This window comes from Lates calcarifer, unplaced genomic scaffold (assembly GCF_001640805.2).
Source record: "Lates calcarifer isolate ASB-BC8 unplaced genomic scaffold, TLL_Latcal_v3 _unitig_2002_quiver_1275, whole genome shotgun sequence".
Taxonomy (NCBI): Eukaryota; Metazoa; Chordata; class Actinopteri; family Centropomidae; genus Lates; species Lates calcarifer.
In genome coordinates this window covers 1-6,591 of record NW_026115913.1, presented here as the reverse complement: position 1 = coordinate 6,591, position 6,591 = coordinate 1, and the positions used below count along the sequence as shown (strand labels likewise).

The 6,591-nt window shown below is 51.6% G+C and overlaps 1 pseudogene; it reads left to right on the top strand.

Moving 5' to 3' along the window:
• Positions 1-184: 184 nt before the first annotated feature.
• LOC108891591 (nuclear cap-binding protein subunit 3-like) lies at positions 185-5,311 on the top strand (annotated as a pseudogene).
• Positions 5,312-6,591: the final 1,280 nt, after the last annotated feature.

The following is a 6,591-nucleotide window of genomic DNA, read 5'->3' as shown; positions in this document are numbered from 1 at the left end:
TTTTTACAAACCAAACAATTGATGAATGGACTGATCAGCAATCAGGTTATCAGTTCATACGGTAATAATCAATAGTTGCAGTCAAATGTTAAAAAGTTGGGGGAAAAACACCTACAGCAGTAAAATGGTGTTTTTACAGTACAGCATAGTTAATAATAATAATGGTATAACTCTCACTGTGAGTCATTGAGTTCTTTTATTTTTTTAACCACCATCTTTTTCCTAAACCTAACCGAGCAGAGGCTGAAGCTCCTGTACGTCCGTCGCTGTTACGCTCTTGAAGGTCGTATGAGGGGCAGGAACAAGCGACCCGTATGGTCGTTTAGGCTGGAGGGCGTTTCCTGAACCGAAGGGTGTGAGTTCCTCCTCCACCGCTGGGGGGCGCTGATGCTCCGGTTCACAGCTCCGCAGCGGCGCAGAAGAAGAGGCGGAGGCCAGAGAACCGTTGCCGGGTTAAAGCAGCAGCTGTTGTTCGCAGGTAGCGCCATGGCGGCCGTGCGCAGCTTACGGGTGTCGGTGAAATCAGACAGCGGCTCGGACCGCTCGGACTCGGACTCGGACTCTGAGTCGGACAGAGATGCCCGCGAAGCCGAACCGATGGAGGTGGAGGAGGGAGAGCTGGAGGCCGAGGACATCTCCGTTAACCGCTCTCTGAAGGAGCTGCTGCCGGTAAGTACCCGGACTAGGCCCTGCCAGACCCGGGGACTGGCGTCTCCTGCGGCCGGCGGATCCGCTGGAGGAGCCGGCGTGCGATAACCTGGACTCCCGGCTCTGTGTCTGGGGAGTGGGTGTGAGAGCCGGGGCTGTAACGGTTAACGGTTAGCTGCCGTTAACTCGGACTAGTTTTATTCGGTGTGAGTTGAGCAGCTCCGGGTTGATCGTTTATTCCAGTCACTTGTTGCTAGTTGACTCCTCACGTGCCGTGTTTGTGTGGAGCGACCGCACCACCGAAACTCCGTCAACAAAACTGGACATTTAACGTTTTTCACCGGTGAAATAACACAGCCGGTCCGACATGACTGAAAACGTTAACCGATTCTGATGCATTCACATTCACCGATCAATTCGGCGGATTCACAATCACCAACTTCAGTTGTGTTTGTATTTTTGAGCCGTGGTTCTTCTGTTGCTCCTCCGTGTTGACAGGCAGTGAAACTAAGAACCCAGGGATCCAACATGGAGAGGCCGAACATTAATCATTAAGTTTTTAATGAGCGTTTTAATTTGGCTCCAGCTGTTGCTGAATACATTTGTGTGTTGTGTAAATATCAGACAGTATGATGCGATTAGAGGAGCTTGTAATGAACCCTGTTTCTCTGTTCACATACGGTCAGTTTGCTGCAGGGTTCAATGTATTTGAAGGAGAGGTCAGTTAAAGTTTCTCTGCTGCTGTGGACTGTTCACGTCCAACTGAAGAACAAACAGTTTTATTTGTAAACAAGCTTTTAAAATGTTTGTTTGTTTTCATGTTTAAACTCATCCAGCCTTCACAGACTGGGTCTTATCGTCTCTCTGTGTCTGACTCTGGACAGTCACTGTGAAGTGTCTGATTTTGTTTTGCAGGACACGAGTCGGAGGTATGAGAACAAAGCTGGAGCCTTCATCACCGGGATCGATGTCAACTCAAAGGTACGAGCCTGCTCCGACAAACCCCGGTCATCCATTTGAACCAGAAACATCTCTATATATCACCACCAGAAAAAAACCTGACCCCTGACCTGCTGCACTGAGAACACAAACACTCGTGATGCTGCAGTGTGTTAACGGTGTGTGTTTGTTTTTGATCAGGAGGCGATTGAGAGAAAAGAGAAGCGAGCGAGACGTTTCCATTTCCACGGGGAGGAGAGCGTCGGGCAGAGGAACGTCTTTCTGGACAAAGACACCATGAAGAAAGGTAAGAGGAGGAGCCTCCACCTGACCTGCACATGACGGGTTCCCATCCACACCTGGTTCAGGTTTTAACCACACCACCCTCCTCCTCTGCTCTGTGAATATGAGCTGAGAAACAGCGGGTGGAGCTGATTCTCCATTAAAGAACACCACAGAAGAAGAAGACACAACGTTTCTGTTTGTTTCATTTATCTATGTGACGACGTCCAATCAGAAATCCTGTTGTGTTTGTTTCTTCTTCTTCTTCTGTGGTGCTCAGCCATCCCCAGACTGCGGCTGGAGGCGATCCACGTGACGGGCGTAGACGACATGAGCACGCAGGACGTCTTCGGGTATTTCAAGGAGTATCCTCCGGCTCACATCGAGTGGATCGACGACACGTCCTGTGAGTGATCAGCCGGTACTTTCTCAGATGGTGGTTTGTTAAATCTGTAAAAACAGACCTGAGTCCGATCAGAACCAGACCTGGACCAGACGGGTCGGCTCCTGTGTGTCTGACCACCTGATCGTTTCCTAGGTAACGTGGTGTGGCTGGACGACAACACGTCCATCCGAGCCCTCATCAACACCAGCCGGATGCCCGACCCGGACGCTGTTACCGCGGAGACGGAGAGCGCCGACCAGCCGGCCGAGCAGAGCAAAGGTCAGTCTGCACACAGACGCTGTCAGCCGGGTCTCTAAAGGAGGGAAACACTGACGCGGCGTTTTACTCCTCGCAGGTCGGCGGGGTCAGGGGTCAGATGACGAGGAGGAGGAGGAGGGCGAGGTGGACGAGGATGAGGAGGAGGCCGTGAAGAAGAGCGGCGAGGAGATCGAGGGGAAAGACAGCGACGGAGAGGCGGAGCAGAAGAGGAAGGCGGAGGGCGGTCAGGTAGAGTTTCCTCCAATAACCGATCAGGTTTATTGATCAGATCCAATCACCGATCGATGACTCGAACGGCCGTGTGTTTGTCTCAGGTGAACGACCTGTCGCGGGCGGAGAGAGAGTCTCTGCTGAGGAACGACCTGCGGCCGGCGATCAAACCCTTCAAAGGAAACAAACTGATGCTACGCTTCGCCACGCAAGGTCACACACACACACACACACACACACAGGTTTATATCATTACTCTCTGCATATTGATTTTCACGTTTCTTCTCTGCGTCTCCAGACGACAGGAAGGAGCCGGGCGCCGCTCGTCGCAGCAGATACTACATGAAGTACGGAAACCCAAACTACGGAGGCATGAAGGGAATCCTGAGCAACTCCTGGTGAGACACACACCTCTGTGATCTGACAACAGGAAGTCAGAGGAGCTTCTGGTGTTCAGAATATTAGGTACACCTCAGAGAGTCGTCGCGCGACACGTCATCAGTCTGTTTCCTGTGTTTGTGCAGGAAGAGGAGGTATCACAACCGGAGGATCCAGAGAGACGTCATCAAGAGCAAGAAGCCTCTGATCGGGAGACAGCATGGGACACACACCTCCGTACACACACCGACACTCAGGTAAAAACTAAGGATGGGCGCAGGAAGAAATTAACGATGAATTATCGATTAATGGTTATTAATGGACCCAACAACAATCCTCTGAAACTAAGACTCTGTTCAGCTAACAGGAAGTAAAACCACAGAGATCTGTGGCCTCATAAAGGCAGCGAGTCAGGTTATCAATCCGATCAAACCTTAATAAAATACAGTGAATATTTACAGTGTTTAGCGCAGACAATGTTCCTGTGTAACTGCAGCAGCAGCAATAACTTTCCCACTGCTACAACATGTAAACAGTGGAAACACGTCAGACATAAAGTTGGCGTCTTGGTCACAGTTCAGTTATAAATCCGAGTCTCTCCTGCCGGGCTGCTGACACTGTCAGTCACGAGCCTGTTCAACTCCTCAGCGGACATGTTGTGAGTTCTGACTGACGCATCAAGTCAGTTGCAGCTCCACCCATGTCACCTGAACGCCACCTGACATCACTGCGTCCTCTTCTCCCCCCTCAGCTGACCTGGTCAACCTGCCCGAGGAACCCATCAAGGAGGAGGAGGAGGAGGAAGAGGAGGAGGACGGCGACGAGGACATGGACTCTGACGACAGGGTGGTGGAGTACAGGGAGCGAGGCGAAAGGGGCGGCGGCTCGCGGTCGCTGGGGGCGGGGCTTCGCAGGCCGGGCGGAGGCGCTCTCCGTCCCCTTGGTCGGAGTCGGACGAGATGGACTACGACCTGGAGCTGAAGATGATCTCCACGCCATCGCCAAAGAAGAGCAAGAAGATGACGATGTACGCCGACGAGCTGGAGACTCACCTGAAGAGCATCCGGTCAGAGCCGCCATTCCAGTCTCACCTGTCCTCACCTGTTTCGGTCCAGAGTATAAAGCCAACATGTTTACTGTGTTCTTCTTCCTGTGTGCAGGAACCGGATCGGTGGGTCCGGGTCACAGAGCAGGACCAAATCCTCGTCGCCCCCCAAAGTGACAGACGTCCGGCAGCTGCTGGAGGAGAAAAGACAGGGACTGTCTCAGCACAGATCGCCCCCCCGGTGGCCAGCGGCGGGAAAACAGGTCTGTAGTTAATGTGGTTGTTTGACCTGCTGCTGTGCCTGAGACCGGACTGACAGGACTCTCTGTGGTTGTAGATGTACGACAGAGGCTGGGGAAGAGACGTTACTCCCCAGACAGACAGCGCTCCCCCTCCCCCATCTCCCCCAGAGAGACTCCCCCCACCAGGGAACCAATCAGAGACGTGCATCGCAGACTGGGCGTGGCCAGTCAGGACAGAGGCCTCTACTCCAACTCATCCAAAGACAGAAAGACAGGTACAGTTTGTTCCTCGTGTCTCCACCGTGTTTCTTCCTGTTCTCTGTGCAGCGGCGTCGTTACAGAAGGTCGTTTTTTTCCCCTTCATCTTGTCTGCAGGCGGCCTGTGGAGCAGACTCGGCTCCAGCGACGCCGACAGCAGCACCGGACGTCACGACCGCAGACCGAGCAGCAGCTCGTCGGGCCTGTTCTCCTCCTCCTCCTCGTCAGGGCGGGTTGGTGATGGCGGCGGCGTCGACAGCAGCAGGAGGAGACGAGGCGACGGAGAGGGTGAAGAGGGAGAAGAGGAGGAGGAGGAGGAAGACGACTCGACGCTGCCAGAGGATGTGGGGCGCCATGATCAAACAGAAACAGGAGCGTCTGTCCCACAAGATGAAGAAGAGCCGACTGGACAACCTGCCGTCGCTGCAGATCGAGATCAGCCGCGACAGCAGCGACGACTCCGACGCCTGAAACCGAAACTGACGGCGGCGGAGGAGGAGGAGGCGGGAAAAGGACAGAAGACCTCCTCTGAACCCACATCACCATCTTCTCTCCAAGTACAGTGCATATAAAGACACAGACTGCAGATCTGAGGCCAGTGTGGTGGGCTCATGGTGTTTGTCTCTGATCCTGATCAGAGTCTCAGAGACTGAGGAACCTTTCACACCTGGTGGTCTGGTCTGAACCAGAACAGCAGGTGTGAAAGGTTCCTCTGATCCGGTCTGAACCAAAGGACCAAAGGAGGTGGTCTCAGTCAGGATCAAACTGAACCATGGTTTGGTTTGGTTGCAGTGTGATATGTTTTTTGGATGGTTCCGACTTTCAGACCAATCACAGGAAGTTAAGGCTCGTCATCTATTAAACAGTAGAAGAAGAGAAGTGATCCGTCTGTAACACCTCTGAACAGCAGAGTGAGACGTCTTCTCTCCAGAGGATCACTTCACTTCAACTTTCATTCATCTCAGATCGATAGTTTCATTCCAACATGTCAGATACAGATTCAATGATCGAGTTGATATAAGTCTCTGATCAGACTCTGTATCAGCAGATAATCAATGCTGAAGGACTCGGATCAGGATCAGGACCCGTGTTCATCTGCAGCTGCAGACAAAAACTCCCAGCCCTCAGCTGTGTGTAACAAAGCATCCTGGGAAACTCGGCAGGTGTTCGTCATCGGTAAATCATTCCTGTGGTGGTCGGATCGATGTCTTTTTTTCGGGACCATTCCTCCTCGCCACTTTCAGCTCTTCATCGTGCGGCCGCAGCTCAGCTTCAGCGTGTCGAACCAATACAAAACTCCATTGACAAAACGCGTGTTTTTATGTGTTCCTGTCTGTCTGAGCAGAGGCTCGTCGGCATTGATAAAAGATGAATAAGTGATGAAAATAAGATGAGCGCAGCTCATCTGCCTCCACCTAAAACTCCACCTTTTGCCTCCAGACTGGTTCGGTGTCTGGTTTTTGTGTTGTTCCTCTTGAAGCTGAAAGAACTGATGAAACAGACTCAGAAAGAAACGAGAGGAAACGAAGAAGAAGACTGTTGTCAGACGGTAAATGTCCCGAATGTGGAACATTTTTAAAATCTGCATCATCATCATCATCATCATCATCACCACCACCATCAGCGCTGACACAGTGCTACCTGTCTGTGTGTGTTGTACGTCCTGCAGTTTGACTCCGGCTACATGATTATTTTTGTTTTTTTAATCAATGTTTCGGGGCCACAGTGATCAGGTGACATCAGTCTGCTGGATATGAATTGAAATGATTCATTTTACAGGTCTGTCACGTCTCAGTCTTTTCCTCTGAGCATCACTACATACAACTGTCGTGTTAATTATCAAAAATCAGTTGTTTATTCGGTGCAGGCGACAAAGTTTATTAAAGCTGCAGCAGTTTGTTTTAATTACAGGCCAATCTACAGAC